At 41.3% G+C, this 17726-nt stretch overlaps 1 long non-coding RNA gene across 1 annotated transcript in view; it reads right to left on the bottom strand.

Moving 5' to 3' along the window:
* Positions 1-13237, bottom strand: part of LOC145528820 (uncharacterized) — a 207797-nt gene extending 194560 nt beyond the window's left edge. Inside the window, exons 1-2 of the long non-coding RNA XR_014070730.1 lie at positions 12891-13237; positions 5-200 (exon numbers count right to left, since the gene is read on the bottom strand). This is a non-coding gene — a long non-coding RNA (uncharacterized LOC145528820). The remainder of the gene's footprint in view (positions 1-4; positions 201-12890) is intronic.
* Between the last annotated feature and the right edge of the window lie 4489 nt (positions 13238-17726).

Raw genomic sequence — 17726 nt, 5'->3', positions numbered from 1 at the left:
TTACCTTACTGGACTTTCCACCATTTGACAGTTCTGATGTCACTGGTTAGAATTCTCTAGGATTCTCTGGTTGAATCCTCCCTAGGACTTCTTGACATCAACTCCCCCAGACATTATCCTTACTCAGATTCTTCCTTTCATTCTTTTCTGCAGTCTGCCTGTCCGTTATATTTATGTACTGCTGATTCCAAAATTAAAACCTCAAAAAAAATAAAATAAAAATAAAAACTTCATCATGGCCCTTAGTACCTAAAGGTAAATTTTAAATTCATCAACACAGTATAAGCAATTCCAAAGCTACAGGAAAAATCTGTTTTGATATCTGATCATTTCAAAAAAAACTATGAATGAGGAGGAAGAGAAGGAAGAGATTTCAAATTTTTCACAAAATGTTGATTTTTACTTATTTACCATGTCAGTTGCTAAAAATTCTACTCCTAATTAAAATACATGAACCGATATGGGCACATGCTGTCTGAGATATAAATGGAGAAATAGATAGAGATACATAAGCACACACAGATATGGTATTTAGGCTGCAATGACATCAGAAGAAACATTTTCTCGTTTCTTTTGCAGGCTTTGAATGATTTTTAAATATGTACAATCAATTCAGTTACACTATGTTTTGTATTTCCTGCTTTTTTGTTTTTCTCAGGTTTGTTTCATCATATTCTCTTAAACAATAGACTATGGGGGTTTCCCTGGTGATCTAGTTGTTGGGAGTCTGTCTTGCAGGGCAGGGTACATGGGTTCAATCTCTGGTCCAGGAAGATCCCACATGCTGTGAGGCAGCTAGGCCCGTACCTCACAACTGCTGAACCCATGCACCCTGGAGCCTGTGCTCCACTATAAGAGAAACCCCCACAATGAGAAGCCCATGTACTGTAACTGGAGTATAGTCCCTGCTCACCACAACTAGTGAAAAGCCCATATAGCAAAGAAGACCCAGTACAGACAAAAATGAAAATAAGTAATAAATAATTTTTTAAAAAGAATAGCCTATGAGTTTATGAATTAAGAGAAAAGTATCAACAAAATGACAAGACTACCTACAGAATGAAAGAAAATATTTACAAACGATGCAACTGACAAGGGTTTAATTTCCAAAATATACAAACATCTCATACAGCTCAATATCAAAAAACAAACAAACAAACAACCCAATCAAAAAGTGGGGAGAAGACCTAAATAGACATTTCTCAAAGAAAGACTCACAGACAGCCAAAATGCACATGAAAAAATGCTCAACACTGCTAACTATCAGAGAAATGCAAATCAAAACTGCAATGAGGTATCACCTCACAGTAGTCAGAATGGCCATCATTAAAAAGACTGCAAACAATAATTGCTGGAGAGGGTGTGAAGGAAAAAGGGACCCTCCTGCACTGTTGATGGGAATGTACATTGGTGTAGCCACTATGGAGAACAGTATGTGCTGCTGCTGCTAAGTCGCTTCAGTCGTGTCCGACTCTGTGCGACCCCAGAGACGGCCACCCACCAGGCTCCCCCGTCCCTGGGATTCTCCAGGCAAGAGTACAGGAGTGGGTTGCCATTTCCTTCTCCAATGCATGAAAGTGAAAAGTGAAAGTGAAATCACTCAGTCGTGTCCGACTCCCAGCGACCCCATGGACTGCAGCCTACCAGGCTCCTCCATCCACGGGATTTTCCAGGCAAGAGGACTGGAGTGAGTTGCCATTTTAAGTTCTTTAAAAAACTGAAAATAGAACTACCATATGATCCTGCAATCCCACTCCTGGGCATACCTCTGGAGAAAACCATAATTTGAAAAGATACGTGCACTCCAGTGTTCATAACAACACTGTTTATAATAGCCAAGACACAGAAGTAACCTAAAAGTCCATCGATAGAGGAACAGATAAAGAAGATACAGGACATATATACGATGGAGTATTACTGAGCCACAAAAAAGAATGAAATAATGCCATTTACAGCAACGCGAATGGACCTAGAGATTATCATACTAAATGAAATAAATCAAAGACAAATATCATATGACATTGCTTATATTTGGACTCTGAAAAAAAAATGACAAAAATGAACTTATTTCCAAATCTGAAAGATACTCACAGACATAGAAAACAAATTCATGGTTAGCAAAAGGAAAAGGGGGCTGGGGAAAAGGATAAATTAGGAGGCTGGGATTAACATATAAACACAACTATGTATAAAATAGATAATAAACAAGTACCTACTGTGTAGAACAGAAAACTATACTCAATATTTTATAATAACAGATAAGGGAAAAGAATCTGAAAAGAATATATATGTGTGTGTATATATGTATATATATATGAATATATATATATATGAATATATATGAATCACTGTGCTGTATACCTGAAACTTACATAATATTGTAAATCAACTCTACTTCAGTTTAAAGAAAAATTGTCCAGAGGGTGAGTAATTTCTTGTGTAGGAACCAGGGACTGGGTTAATGCCTCACATACATAACCCCAATTAACTCTAATGTAAGAAAAAATGGCTATCATCCCCATTTTATAAATATAAATGAAATAAGATAGCTAAGAGTTGTGTCATGTCACAGAGCTGCCTCACTCTATTAATAAACATTCTTATCTCTAAATTTTGCAACTTCAACGTGACATTTTCTTCTCTTAACACCTCTTTTCCATTCCCTTAATGGATTTCAGTGTTTTTCTTTGAGACTATCCCACAGTTTTCAAGTCTATCCTCTTAATTATCCAGCACCTTAATATCTGTCTATATGTCTCTCACATGCATGAGTGTACATACACACATATGCGCACTCATTTGAGTACAGACGTAGAGTTCCTCATTCATTTAACAGATCTACACTGAGTACCTGTTATGCTGTGAGCTCTAGTCCAGGCATGTGAAACACGAGAAGCCTTCTTGAAGCTTGCACTTTGCAGAAATAACAGATATTAAAGAAACAGCACACACACAAATAAATCATCTTATTATATTTGTAACAAATGTAGAACATAGTATGAAATGACAGCTACTAACATGGGGACCTAACACTAAGACTGAGAAGAAGAAAATTCAAATATCATCTTTGTTAAGAACATATTGCAGAGATTGCTCTGTGGGAAGACCTGCCTGCTTCCTGACAGTGAGAACTAGTTCCCCTACCCCTTGGTTTCCAACTGCCTGAAGCAACTGTACATTCTTGTTCTGTGACATTTTGTCCTCCATGACAGACCAAAAGTAACAGAAATCTCAAAGTTTTGGAGCTTGCTGAAGTGACGGCAGCTGAGAGGGGCTAGGCCAGGCCGGGGGCCGGGGGCGGTGGCCGAGAGGGGCTAGGCCGGGCCGGGGGCCGGGGGCTGGTGGTGGCGGCCGAGAGGGGCTAGGCCGGGCCAGGGGCCGGGGGCGGCGGCCGAGAGGGGCTAGGCCGGGCCGCGTGCACGGGATGGCGGCTGACAGGGCCTAGGCCCGGCAGGGGGCTGGGGCAAGAGAAATTACCCAAGGCCTAAATGTTGCAAGAGGGCATCAAAGGGCAGACACACTAAAACTAAAATTACAGAAAACTAGCTAATCTGATCACACGGACCACAGCCTTGTCTATCTCAATGAAACTAAGCCATGCCGTGTGGGGCCACCCAAGACAGATGGGTCATGGTGGAGAGGTTTGACAGATTGTGGTCCACTGGAGAAGGGCATGGCAAACCACTTCAGTATTCTTGCCTTGAGAACCCCATGAACAGTATGAAAAGACAAAAGGATAGGACACTGAAAGATGAACTCCCCAGGTCAGTAGGTGCCCAATATGCTAATGGAGATCAGTGGAGAAATAACTCCAGAAAGAATGATGGGATGGAGCCAAAGCAAAAACGATACCCAGCTGTGGATATGACTGGTGATAGACGCAAAGTCCGATGCTGTAAAGAGCAATATTGCATAGGAACCTGGAATGTTAGGTCCATGAATTAAGGCAAGTTGGAAGTGGTCAAACAGGAGATGGCAAGAGTGAACGTCGACATTCTAGGAATCAGCGAACTAAGATGGACTGAAATGGGTGAATTTAACTCAGATGACCATTATATCTACTACTGTGGGCAAGAATCCCTTCGAAGAAATGGAGTAGCCATCATGGTCAACAAAAGAGTCCAAAATGCAGTACTTGGATGCAATCTCAAAAACGACAGAATGATCTCTGTTCGTTTCCAAGGCAAACCATTCAATATCACGGTAATCCAAGTCTATGCCCCGACCAGTAACGCCGAAGAAGCTGAAGTTGAACGGTTCTATGAAGACCTACAAGACCTTCTAGAAATAACATCCAAAAAAGATGTCCTTTTCATTATAGGGGACTGGAATGCAAAAGTAGGAAGTCAAGAAACACCTGGCGTAACAGGCAAGTTTGGCCTTGGAGTACAGAATGAAGCAGGGCAAAGGCTAACAGAGTTTTGCCACGAGAACGCACTGGTAATAGCAAACACCCTATTCCAACAACACAAGAGAAGACTCTACACGTGGACATCACCAGGCGGTCAACACCGAAATCAGATTGATTATATTCTTTGCAGCCAAAGATGGAGAAGCTCTATACAGTCAGCAAAAACAAGACCAGGAGCAGACTGTGGCTCAGATCATGAACTGCTTATTGCCAAATTCAGACTTAAATTGAAGAAAGTAGGGAAAACCACTAGACCATTCAGGTATGACCTAGATCAAATCCCTTATGAGTATACAGTGGAAGTGACAAATAGATTTAAGGGACTAGACCTGATAGACAGAGTGCCTGATGAACTATGGACAGAGGTTCATGACATTGTACAAGAGACAGGGATCAAGAAAATCCCCATGGAAAAGAAAATGCAAAAAAGCAAAATGGCTGTCTGAGGAGGCCTTACAGATAGCTGGGAAGAGAAGAGAAGTGAAAAGCAAACGAGAAAAGGAAAGATATTCCCATCTGAACGCAGAGTTCCAAAGAATAGCAAGGAGAGATAAGAAAGCCTTCCTCAGTGATCAGTGCAAAGAAATAGAGGAAAACAACAGATTGGGAAAGACTAGAGATCTCTTCAAGAAAATTAGAGATACCAAAGGAACATTTCATGCAAAGATGGGCTCGATAAAGGACAGAAATGGTATGGACCTAACAGAAGCAGAAGATATTAAGAGGAGGTGGCAAGAATACACAGAAGAACTGTACAAAAAAGATCTTCATGACCCAGATAATCACGATGGTGTGATCACTCACCTAGATCCAGACATCCTGGAATGTGAAGTCAAGTGGGCCTTAGGAAGCATCACTATGAACAAAGCTAGTGGAGGTGATGGAATCCCAGTTGAGCTATTTCAAATCCTCAAAGGTGATGCTGTGAAAGTGCTACACTCAATATGCCAGCAAATTTGGAAAACTCAGCAGTGGCCACAGGACTAGAAAAGCTCAGTTTTCGTTCCAATCCCAAAGAAAGGCAATGCCAAAGAATGCTCAAACTACCGCACAATTGCACTCATCTCACATGCTAGTAAAATAATGCTCAAAATTCTCCAAGCCAGGCTTCAGCAATACGTGAACCGTGAACTTCCAGATGTTCAAGCTGGTTTTAGAAAAGGCAGAGGAACCAGAGATCAAATTGCCAATATCCTCTGGATCATCGAAAAAGCAAGAGAGTTCCAGAAAAACATCTATTTCTGCTTTATTGACTATGCCAAAGCCTTTGACTGTGTGGATCACAATAAACTGTGGACAATTCTGAAAGAGATGGGAATACCAGACCACCTGACCTGTCTCTTGAGAAACCTGTATGCAGGTCAGGAAGCAACAATTAGAACTGGACATGGAACAACAGACTGGTTCCAAATAGGAAAAGGAGTACGTCAAGGCTGTATATTGTCACCCAGCTTATTTAACTTATATGCAGAGTACATCATGAGAAACGCTGGGCTGGAAGAAACACAAGCTGGAATCAAGATTGCTGGAAGAAATATCAATAACCTCAGATATGCGGATGACACCACCCTTATGACAGAGAGTGAAGAAGAACTAAAGAGCCTCTTGATGAAGGTGAAGGAGGAGAGTGAAAAAGTTGGCTTAAAGCTCAACATTCAGAAAACTAAGATCATGGCATCTGGTCCCATCACTCCATGGGAAATAGATGGGGAAACAGTGGAAACAGTGTCAGACTTTATTTTTCTGGGCTCCAGAATCACTGCTGATGGTGACTGCAGCCATGAAATTAAAAGACACTTACTCCTTGGAAGGAAGGTTATGGCCGACCTAGATAGCATATTTAAAAGCAGAGACATTACTTTGCCAACAAAAGTCCGTCTAGTCCAGGCTATGGTTTTTCCAGTGGTCATGTATGGATGTGAGAGTTGGACGGTGAAGAAAGCTGAGCTCCGCAGAATTGATGCTTTTGAACTGTGGTGTTGGAGAAGACTCTTGAGAGTCCCTTGGACTGCAAGGAGATCCAATCAATCCATCCTAAAAGAGATCAATCCTGGGTGTTCATTGGAAGGTCTGATGTTGAAGCTGAAACTCCAATCCTTTGGCCACCTCATGCGAAGGGTTGACTTATTGGAAAAGACCCTAATGCTGGGTAGGATTGGGGGCAGGAGGAGAAGGGGACGACAGAGGATGAGATGGTTGGATGGCATCACCGACTCAATGAACATGGGTTTGGGTAGACTCTGGGAGTTGGTGATGGACAGAGAGGCCTGGCGTGCTGCAGTTCATGGGGTCGCAAAGAGTCGGACACGACTGAGCGACTGAACTGAACTGAACTGAAGTGACTGGATTCTGACTGTGTTGAGTCATCCTCCTATGGTAGTTTTTTAACCGTTATGTATGTGTTGTGGCTTCTATTTTAACCCATGGATACATAGCCTTGAATTTGAGATTCTATCCTGGGTGTTCTTTCTGTTAATTACCCTTACTTGTTTATTCCTCTTAATTACCCTTACAATTTTTATGGGTAAAAATTGACATAGGAAGGTTTTCACAGCGACTTGTGATTCTCACTCTCAGCTCTTATTCATTCATTCTCTCAATTGAAAAAATATATATTGGACACCTGTTATGGACCAGGCATTGTGTTATCTACAGGATACACATCTGGGAACAGAGCAGGCATGACGCCAGTACTCATGGAAAGTCCATACTAGACTAACTCTTTGTTGCTGTATTTACTAAGGTTTAACAAAATGCCCAGCACTGTGAAAGACACAGAGATTGCAAAAAGTAACATCTCTGCCTTGCAGAACCCATGTTCTTAGGCGGGAGATAAGATCGAGGCACACAAAAAACATGTGAGAATACATTGTCAAAAAAGAAAAGATGACAGAGTTGAGTGTCCAGGGAAGACTCTTTGTAAAGATGAGGTTTGAAAAGTGACTTGAGGGAAAAGTAAATTTGGAAAAGTAATTAGGAGAGAGAGGTCATCCAAGGTGAAAAATGGCACAAGATTGCCTGAGAAGGTTGGGGAGAGGATGCCAAAGAGACCTGATTGTCTAGATTGCAAGCTTGCCAAAAACAAGGGAGGAGGGCCTTAAGTGCTATAATAAGTTGTTAAAAATTATTTTGACAGATAATGCAAAGTTCTCCTTTTTGTGGTAAGTGAAAGACTTCTTGGATCCTTTTCTATCATTTTTATGCTGCAAATGTTATTTTTGAAAATGTATCTGGATTTGAAGGGCAAAGGAATAAGAGGCAGGGAGACAGATGGGGACATTAATGACTTGATTTAGGTGTGATGATGTCTGTACATGTGTGTACCCAATAGGACTAGAAAAAACAAATCCAAGAGATAATATGTAAGACAGAGCCACAATCTGAACAGAAGGGATGAGGGAATTATGGAAGGTAATGTAGGCGAGGGAGTGTGGGGGATGAAGGTGTGAAAGATAAACACAAGAGAATGGCAGAGGAGTTTTGGTTAAGTTGGGTTTGTTGAATTTTACACAGCAGTTGAGCTTTTGCATGAAAATGTCTAGGTCATTTAAAGTCTGGTGCTTGGGTAAGAAGTCTGGCCTAAAAATTGAGAATGTCATTGAGACAGAAGTGATTGTGTAGCTCTGAAAACGGATGAGCTCTATGGATGAGGGGATGCAAAGACAAACCCAAGCTCTCAGAAAACATTTAAAAGCTAGCAATAACTAATTATCTACTAGAAACAAGAAAATAGAATAATTAGAATTCAGATGATAAGAATGTCTATGCCATCCATTAACATCAGACACTTATTATGGTTATAAATTTCTTGGGTAAATGTAAATGCTAATTTGAAGGGGGAAAAAAATCTCTTCATTAAGTTGTCCACATTCTAATTTTGTGATTTCTAGAGAGGTCAACACTTTGGACTTGGAAGAGGTCAGATTCCATAATTACCTGACAAATTCTCACAATTCCTGGGAAACTGGTAAACTCCCCATAAAGGCAATGAGAAGATGGAAACTGATTTATTTCCAAAAGCCCCATAAATCATAAGAAAACTTGAAAGATTCAATTAAGAATAGGAATGGCTCCCTGAAAATGTAATGAAGGTGATAGGGTTTTTTTTTTGCAGATTCTTTTCACTGTTAGCTCAAGTCTCCCTATGTTAAAAGCTTTAGTGACAGAAAATTAAATGAGATTTTATTTCTGAGACTCTTGCAAACAATTTGTGATCTTGTCATTGAGTATGTTCCATTGATACCAGATTTGCCAGTGAATGCTCATGACCCCTTTTCTCAATCACAAACACACATACACACACACAACCCCCACAAAAGTATTTAAATTACAATTTTACTTTAAAAAAATACCAGAGAGTGACTGTATCATTGGAAAAATATAAACCATGTGATAACTACTGAGTATAAACTCCAGTTCTAACACCCTAAATTTTTAAAAAATGGAAACATGTTCTAAGTGTTAGCACTCTTAGTCTGGCTAAGAGTGAAGCATATTTCAATCAATACTATGCCTACTGATCAGGAAATTATTCCCAATTGGAATATTAGCCATGGTACTGCCAGTTCCTTATCTTTACATTTCTCTCTCATGAGGCAATTTGGGAACAAACAACAGTTCATAGTTTTCGATTACTCCACCTTCTTGGTCTGGCAAAATCTTCAGTTTAGTTCAGTCACTGTCATGTCCAACTCTTTGCGACCCCATGGACTGCAGCATGCCAGGCTTCTTCCGTGTCCATCACCCAACTCCTGGAGCTTGCTCAAACTCATGTCTATCGAGTCAGTGATGCCATCCAATCATTTCATCTTCTGTTGTCCCCTCTCCTCCTGCCCTCAATCTTTCCCAGCATCAGGGTCTTTTCCAATGAGTCAGTTCTTCGCATCAGGTGGCCAAAGTATTGGAGCTTCAGCTTCAACATCAGTTCTTCCAATGAATATTCAGGACTGGTTTCCTTTAGATAACAAAATCTTATCTAGTTCTAATGTCATCTTCCCTATGAAATCATTCATTTATTCATTCAATAAATATCTAATGCTAAGCACTGGGTGGATAGAGGTCCTTGATCTTGTGAATCATATTTGAGTGTATATGTAGAAGGTAAGGGTAAGGAGGGGTTGGGAAGAAAAGATAAAGAAATGATAGACTAAGATAATTTCAGATAAAAAAAGTGTTGCAGAGAATTGAAAAGAGTGAGTTGAGGGAGAGTGAGGAGGTGACTTCTGAGCTAAGATCTGCAAAAAAAAACAAGGATCCCTCCATGGGCATATCTGGGGAAGAGAGTTTCATTCAGAAAGTTGGAAGTGAGAGCAAGCTCGATGTATTCAAAAACAGAAAGAAGGTTGATGTACACAGCTACATTAATATATGAAAATAATATAGTAATTAATATATCTTGTAGCAATCAAGATGGTGCACTAATTGTAAATTTCACAGCTATTACAAAGTGGAACTGAGTGGGAAAGGAAAGGAGATGAAGAAGGAAAAGAAGGCTCAGGACAAATCGCGTTGGGTCTTGCAGGCCAAAGTCTGATGTTGGGTTGAATTTTAAGTGTGACAGGAAGCCACTGAAGAACTTTAGGCAATCGAATGACATCATTTGATTTATATGTTTGCTGCTGTGTAGAGAATGCTTTGTACGATGGCAAAAATGGAAGCAGGGAGTCCAGGGAAACTGGCTATTGAAGAGAACCAGAGGAGATTGGATGGGAGCTTACATTTGAGGGATAAAACAGTCGGGAGAGAGAAATCTTGGCAGGTTTAAAATACAGCTTAGGGGAAGGTTTGGTTGGACCATCTGGTGGACTAAATGTGGGAGATCAAGGAAAGGACTGATTCACAGATGATGCCTAGATTTTTGGCTTCACCAACTGGAGTAATAGGTTGTTTGGAGAAGATGCAGCAGGAAATCAAGAGATCCCTCCCCAACTCTCTCTTCTATATCAGCAGTAGCCTCCTCCACACTTTAAACACAACTTTGTTACTGTATATACCATATGAAAGTGTTAGTCGCTCAATTGTGGCCGACTTTTTGTGGCCCCATGGACTGTAGCCCATTAGGCTTCTCTGTCCATTGAATTCTCAAGGCAAGAATACTGGAGTAGGTAGCCAATCCCTTCTCCAGGGGATCTTCCTGACCCAGGTATCAAACCCAGGTCTCCTGCATTATAGGAAGATTCTTTACTATCTAAGCCAACTGTAATTTGTATGTTTAATGGATTTTGAGTCCTTAGAGAGTAAGGATTTTGTTTTATTCATAATCCAAATACTATCAAAGTGTCTGACACATAGTAGGTGCTAAAATATACTTATTTAATATATGTAAAAATTGTAGTAAAATATTTAAAATTCAACTGCTTGCATTTTTGGAAAAGTAGCATCTTGCGTAATTGAGTATATACTTCTACTCTGATTTATGATGTATTTTATTCACCCTGGGAAATACATGCTGTATAAAATAAAAAGAGCTATGATTGCAATTTGGATGTGCCATAATTAAAAGAAACTTCTATTTATATGTAAAATAGACTGTATTTCATGTAGAGAAGAAACCAAATAAGTTGTTTATGAACAGGAAATCTTTGGAGCCCTGTAGGGGTTTAAGCTAGTCCCTCTGAATTTAGTAGGGTTTCACAACATATATATTTACGAAATGAGATTGAATACAATAGAGTATTTTACCTAAAAGTCTCCATTGGTCCATAAAAATTATATATGAGCAAAATCCTTTGGAATAAACTATTGAAATATCAGGAATTTAATACATTGGGAGAGAGAGCTATTTATATTTAAAGGTCCTTGTAAGGAAACAGTCACTTTTTATAAATTTATTTTTAATTGGAGGATAATTGATTTACAATGTTGTATTGGTTTCTGCCATACATTAACATGAACTAGCCATAGATAGAGATTTGTCCCCTCCCTCTTGAACCTCCCTCCCACCCCATTCTACCCCTCTAGGTTGTCATGGAGCCCTGGTTTGTGTTCCCCGAGTCATACAGCAAATTCGCACTGGCTATCTATTTTACATATGGTATTATAATGTATATGTTCCAACGCTACTCTCTCAGTTCGTCCCACCCTTTCCTTCCCCCACTGTGTCCACAAGTCAAACAATCACTTTTCATGTGAACTGACCACTGGAGATTGTACTTTCTGGAACCATACTGCATTTGCTATTTCTGTATGGTGTTCATCTGTGTAACTTACTGTTTTTGTTGTTGTTATACTTCACCATGTCTCTGACTTATAAGAAAATGAGATGTTTAAAACACAAAATCCCAAGAGGTTCAGCTGACAGGTATAAAAGGAAGTGTGATACTGAAATAAATAATAAGTCAGTTTTTGATTAATGGGAGAAATTTCGAGGTAGCATGCAACCTTGATTTTTTTCCCTTTCCTGTCTTACAGTGTTCTATAAAATTCCCTCTCACACAACTACTACCAGAAAGCACAGAGAGAAATAATTTCCTGATTGCAGTAGGGAACACATTTAAAAAAATATTGGTTTTCCTCTAGTGTCAACATCACGGTAGTTAATGGACAAGAAATACAAGAGCCAAGATGGGGAAATAGGGCTGATGATGACTCTGTGGTTAAGAGTTGGAAATGTGAGTAAATCAGGCTGTGATTTACCTTTAGACAGGCTACTTTCCTGTCTATCAGGACCTGACTGATCTACCAGGGAGTAGGTGGGCCACAGAAAAGGATGAAGAGGAAAGGAACAACCACAATGATAATAAACAACAGCATCATTCGTGAGATCTTTGTATAAACATGATCTTTGTATCATACACATCACTGTAGCTGTGTATTTCTTATCACTAATTCCCACAATCATCCCATAAGGTAGATATATTTCTCCCACTTTGACTGAAAGAAACAACAATTCAAAAATGGTGGATAAACTTGCTCAAAACTTAATTTCTAGTAAAAAGCAGGCCAGAATTCAAACACAAATACACCTGGATCCAAATACAATACCCTGAAGTAGTGAATGATGCAGAAACAAATTATGTCTGAGAGCCCAAGCAACAATCAGAATAGAAACACCGCCCTTAGCCACATCTATTAAGGGTTTTACCAGTTCCTAGAAGTAAACCATCCTGAGAACAGGTATGTGCTAGAGTACTTGCTATGATTCATTTATTTATTCAGTAAATACAGTTTCTTTCTCAACTAATCCTTGCTGTCTTTATAAGGTACCAAGCAAACCACCATTTGGGGTGTTATTGAGATGTGCACGTGAAATGAACTAACCCACCTGATCATGGCAGCTGGGTTCTCATTCCCAGAGGGGCAGATCAGATAAGCAGACCCCCTCAGTGTAGAGAGTCCACTGTTACCTGTGTGCCATATGTTTGAATGGATAACATTATTCTTCCTCTCCACCCAAATTTATTAAATGTCTGTAGCATTTAGCATCTATGTATACATGTTCACAGGACTTCCCAGGTGGCGCTAGTGGTAAAGAACCTACCTGACAGTGCAAGAGACATAAGCGATGCCAGTTCGATCCCAGGGTCAGGAAGATCCCTTGGAGGAGGAAATGGCAACCCACTCCAGTATTCTTGCCTGGAGAATCCCATGGACAGAGGAGCCTGGAGGGCTACAGTCCATAGGGTCCCAAAGAGTCATACACAGCTGAAGTGACTAAGCATGAACACGTGCACATATGTGTTCACGGGGCTTCCCAGGTGGCTCAGTGGTAAAGAATCTGCCTGGCAATGCAGGAGATGCAGGTTGGATCCGTGGGTTGGGAAGATGCCCTGGAGGAGGAAATAGCAAACCACTCCAATATTTTTTGCCTGGAAAATCCCAGGGACAGAGGGTCCTGGCAAGCTACAGTCCATGAGGTCACAAAGAATCAGATGCAACTTAGCAACTGAGCGGGCATGCATACATGTTCACACCAAAATATTTTCTGTGGGAATGCATTCTCTGAGTGTGTTTCTGGTCCATTTTCCAGGTACTCTGGTTGAGAGTTATATGAAAACCATGAAGTTCAGCATTTATGGTAATTCAACAACCATACTGTTATGGGTATTTCTAGCCCTGAAAACTTATAAATCACTCACTCTGTGCTCATAAACTTTCTAGGTACCCTGGAGTTTATGACAAGTTTTTCTTAGAGGGTTACAATCATGTTGGTGAATAAAGGCTAATGTTAAAAAGCTATACAACACAGGGAATAAAGCCATTATTTTACAATAACTTTAAATAGAGTATAAGAACACTGAATCACTATGTTGCACATCTCAAACTTCTATATCAGCTTTTTTTAATGAAAAAGAAAAAGTATGAATAAAAATGAAATTTGTTGACAATAAGATAAGGGAATACAGGAGTTTAAAGAAGGGGTTGGGAGGAAGGAGTTGGAATTATCAGAGAAGGAAGGATTTATGAAAGCAGTAAGGTTCACCTTGGCTGTGAAAAATGGGTAGGGATGGGTGATATTATGAAGATATTAACACTTACTGGGCTTCCCTAGTGGTTTAGTTAAGAATCCACCTTGTAATGCAGGGGACATTGGTTCAATCCTTGGTCTGGGAAGATCCCACATAGCGTGGGGCAACTAAGTCCATGTGCCACAGCTACTGAAGCCTGTGTGCCTATAACCTGTGCTCTGCAACAAGAGAAGCCATCGTAGTGAGAAGCCCGCACACCACAACTAGAGAGTAGCCCCCACTCGCTGCAACTAAAGAAAGCTCTCGCAACAACCAAGACCCAGCACAGCAAAAAAAAAAAGATACGAACAGTTACTGAGCAGCTGCTTTGAACCTTCCACTTTTCTGCACCCTTCATGTAATTTCCCTTAAATCTCACAAGGTAGTTATTACTATTCCATTTGACAGATGATATTGAAGTGAAAATTATGACCTTGGCCAATGGTCATAATTATCTGAAATCCTTGTGCCATTTCCAGTCTTCCAGGAGCGGGAGCACTCTCAAGGCCAGGGTGATGCACTATACCACAGCCAGCCTTAGAACCAGAGCCAACAAGAAAATCCGATATGCTGGAGCAGGTCTCTGGTCTTAGGTGTGCCCCTCTTTGCAGTGTGTCCTTCGCCAGGAAAGCCTTCTTCCTACTTTTCCCTTGGCTAATTTCTATTAATAACTTGTCTTTCGGGTTTCAGCTCAAGCATTAATTCATCAAGAAGTTAAACATGGAAACAGGATGGAGCGTCAGGACATTCCTGAATTTCAAAGTGGATTAAACCCCCCTCTCATAGCCACCTGTATCTTCACAACGTATTAGGATTGAAAGTGAAAGTGAAGTCGCTCAGTCGTGTCCGACTCTTTGTAACCCCATGGACTGTTGCCTACCAGGCTCCTCCGTCCATGGGATTTTCGAGGCAAGAGTACTGGAGTGGGTTGCCATTTCCTTCTCCAGGAGGTCTTTCCAACCCAGGGATCAAACCCTGATCTCCCGCATTGTAGGCAGAGCTTTTACCCTCTGAGCCACCAGGGATAGTGCTGCCCTTTGATTTGCTAGACTCTAAGATCTGCCTGTTCTCTGACCCTTTGGCTTTTCATGTGAGTACCCAAAGGCCATAACAACTAAGCACCCAAAGGCTATGTGAAAAATTAGGCTTGATAGAAAAGGAAGCTTCCTAAATCTGATGTTTGCTGCAAGCTTGTCTCATCTGGCCTTCCAGAGATTTTAACAAGAGGTTTGGGGAAAAGGTTAGGGACCCCAATTCTGCTCAGTAAACTCTTCAGAGCCAACTGTTAACTGTTTCTTTTGAGGTGTGGAACTCGGCTGCACCTCACATGACTTAATTCTGTCACTGAGGATTTAATCTGCGGGAGGAAAACCTCCTTCCTCCCTGAGCTCTGCTCTCCCCGCTCTGTGCTCTGGCCTCAGTGCATTGCTCTGGTAGGTCTTCGCTGAAATGACCAACAAGAACACACACCATAATTCTGAATGTTTTCCTTTTCCCTAAACCTGCAGGCTTAGTCCGACTGTGGTCAGTTTTCCAAGGTATCACAAGGAAGTTATTATGCCCACTCTTTGCCACAGCACATGAGGGTCACTAGCTTTCTAGCCTGCACACCTGTCCCCTCCCTCACTTTCACTGCCTGACTGCTGAGTTGAGGTTGTATTTTTAGGTTAAGTTCAGAGATTCTATTCAAAGTATGGAATTCTGGATAAGGAGTATGTTGGAGGAGGGAATATTAAGGAACTCAATTAAACCAAGTTTCTTACCTCAAATCTGTTATTAAGTATGGTGAATAATCTAAAGTTTTTATGCATAACTGCTGCTGCTGCTGCTAAGTCACTTCAGTCGTGTCCGACTCTGTGCGACCCCATAGACAGCAGCCCACCAGGCTCCGCCGTCCCTGGGATTCTCCAGGCAAGAATACTGGAGTGGGTTGCCATTTCCTTCTCCAGTGCATGAAAGGGAAAAGTGAAAGTGAAGTCGCTCAGTCGTGTCTGACTCTTAGTGACCCCACGGACTGTGGCCTACCAGGCTCCTCCATCCATGGGGTTTTCCAGGCAAGAGTACTGGAGTGGGGTGCCATTGCCTTCTCCAGTCCTTTACTATTGTGAAAACAACTATTCAGCATGTTTACTCATGATCTTCCAACATATTTTTTCTCTCATTATCAAAAGTCCTTCCATACACTTCGTATATTTTCCCCAAATTATCTTAGATCACAAACCCCAAGTGTATTTCCTGCTAATAATTCACAACACCCCCAGGAGATAAGGCTCTGAAATGTCTTCATTCCTGCATGCAGTGTCCCTCCAGCCCTCTGCTTAACCTGGCTAAAGCCTTGAGTTTAAAATCCAATTTAGGAAAACAGCTCTTCACTTGAGGCTCAAAAGTGACCTTGAGTGAGTGAAAGTCACTCAGTCGTGTTTGACTTTTTGCAACCCCATGGACTATACAGTCCATGGGATTCTCCAGGCCAGAATACTGGAGTGGATAGCCTTTCCCTTCTCCACGGGATCTTCCCAACTCAGGGATCAAACCCAGGTCTCCCACATTGCAGGCGGATTCTTGACCTTGAGTCTTTATAAATGTGTGTGTGTTCCACTGATATCATACTGAAAAATGATACATCTTTGTGTGTGTGTTTACTGACATGCATTAGTCACTTAATAAATATTTGTTGACATAATAATGAATCTCTTAATTCCAGTCTAGATGCCAAAGGAACAGATTTCAGGATTTGACCTATTTCTCCTCATTCTAGGTTTGACAATGTAGGTTTGACTATGTCTTTTCATAGCTTGATAGATAGGTAGCTAAGTAGGTAGGTAGGTAGGTAGACAGACAGACAGAGAGATAACTGATAGATAATAGAAGAGAGGAAAAGAGTGAGGGGTGTGTGTGTGTGTGTGTGTGTGTGTGGCAGGGGTAGGTGTGACCTGGCTGACTCTAAATCTGGGTTGGGTCATCCTGAATGAAACTATTTTGGTGCTGAGGCTCCTGAGAATGTTTCTTCTCTCACCTCTGGGTCCCTTCAACCCATCTGACTCTCGTCGGCCTTCTTTCACTTCAAAGCAGTAGGTAGCAGCAGTAGCAGCTCCTCTGGAAACCTTGGCCTGCTGTTTCCTAGACTAATTTATCCTCTCTGCTTTCACCCCAGCTGTGCCCCCCACCTCCTGCTCCCTGACTCATCACCGTAACAGTAAAGGTCCAGGGCATTCCTTCTGGGAAGTCTGCTCTCAGGAGGCGCATGGGGCCCTGAATTCCCCTAGGCCCTGCCTTTAGCTTGGCAAGCACAGCAGACAGCAAACTGCAAATGCCAACTGACAGGTGAGCTTCCTTTTTTGTCCAAGCCCTGTCATCTTTGCCCCTTCCTGCCACAAAATGCGCGCCATCACTTCCAAAAGACATCAAGCAGGGTTCCTGATGAGCCTGGGGGTTCCAGAGTAAACAACAGGAAAATATACCGAACCACCAGTTATAGCCCCTGATTCAGAAACAACTCACAGGTGAAGGCAATGGGTCAGGGACTCTGTTCCTCCTGGTGCTGGATGGTACATCAATTAGAGATTTACTCTTACTGACAAGCTCATAAGTAAGAACTCTATTTTACTGGTTTCTTCTAACACATAGCTGTTTTCATCTTCATGGAAGCAAGGAATATTGTTTAATGTGAAGAGAACATATTTGGGGATATGGGGGTATTGGAGGAAGAAAGTTTGAGTCCTGGTAAAAACTAATACAGTGCATTTTCAGGGGATGGGGAAATAGGGATGCAGACCATCTTGCTGCAAAAGCTCCAGAACTCAAGATAGCAGCAAGAGAAAGGGGATCGTGTCCTTTCGCTGTCACGGCAGGTTTTTTTTTTCAGAATC

This window comes from Giraffa tippelskirchi, chromosome 1 (genome assembly GCF_054371585.1).
Source record: "Giraffa tippelskirchi isolate mGirTip1 chromosome 1, T2T-mGirTip1v1.2.pri, whole genome shotgun sequence".
Taxonomy (NCBI): Eukaryota; Metazoa; Chordata; class Mammalia; order Artiodactyla; family Giraffidae; genus Giraffa; species Giraffa tippelskirchi.
The sequence above is the reverse complement of the archived record's forward strand: the minus strand, read 5'-3'. Positions and strand labels throughout refer to the sequence as shown.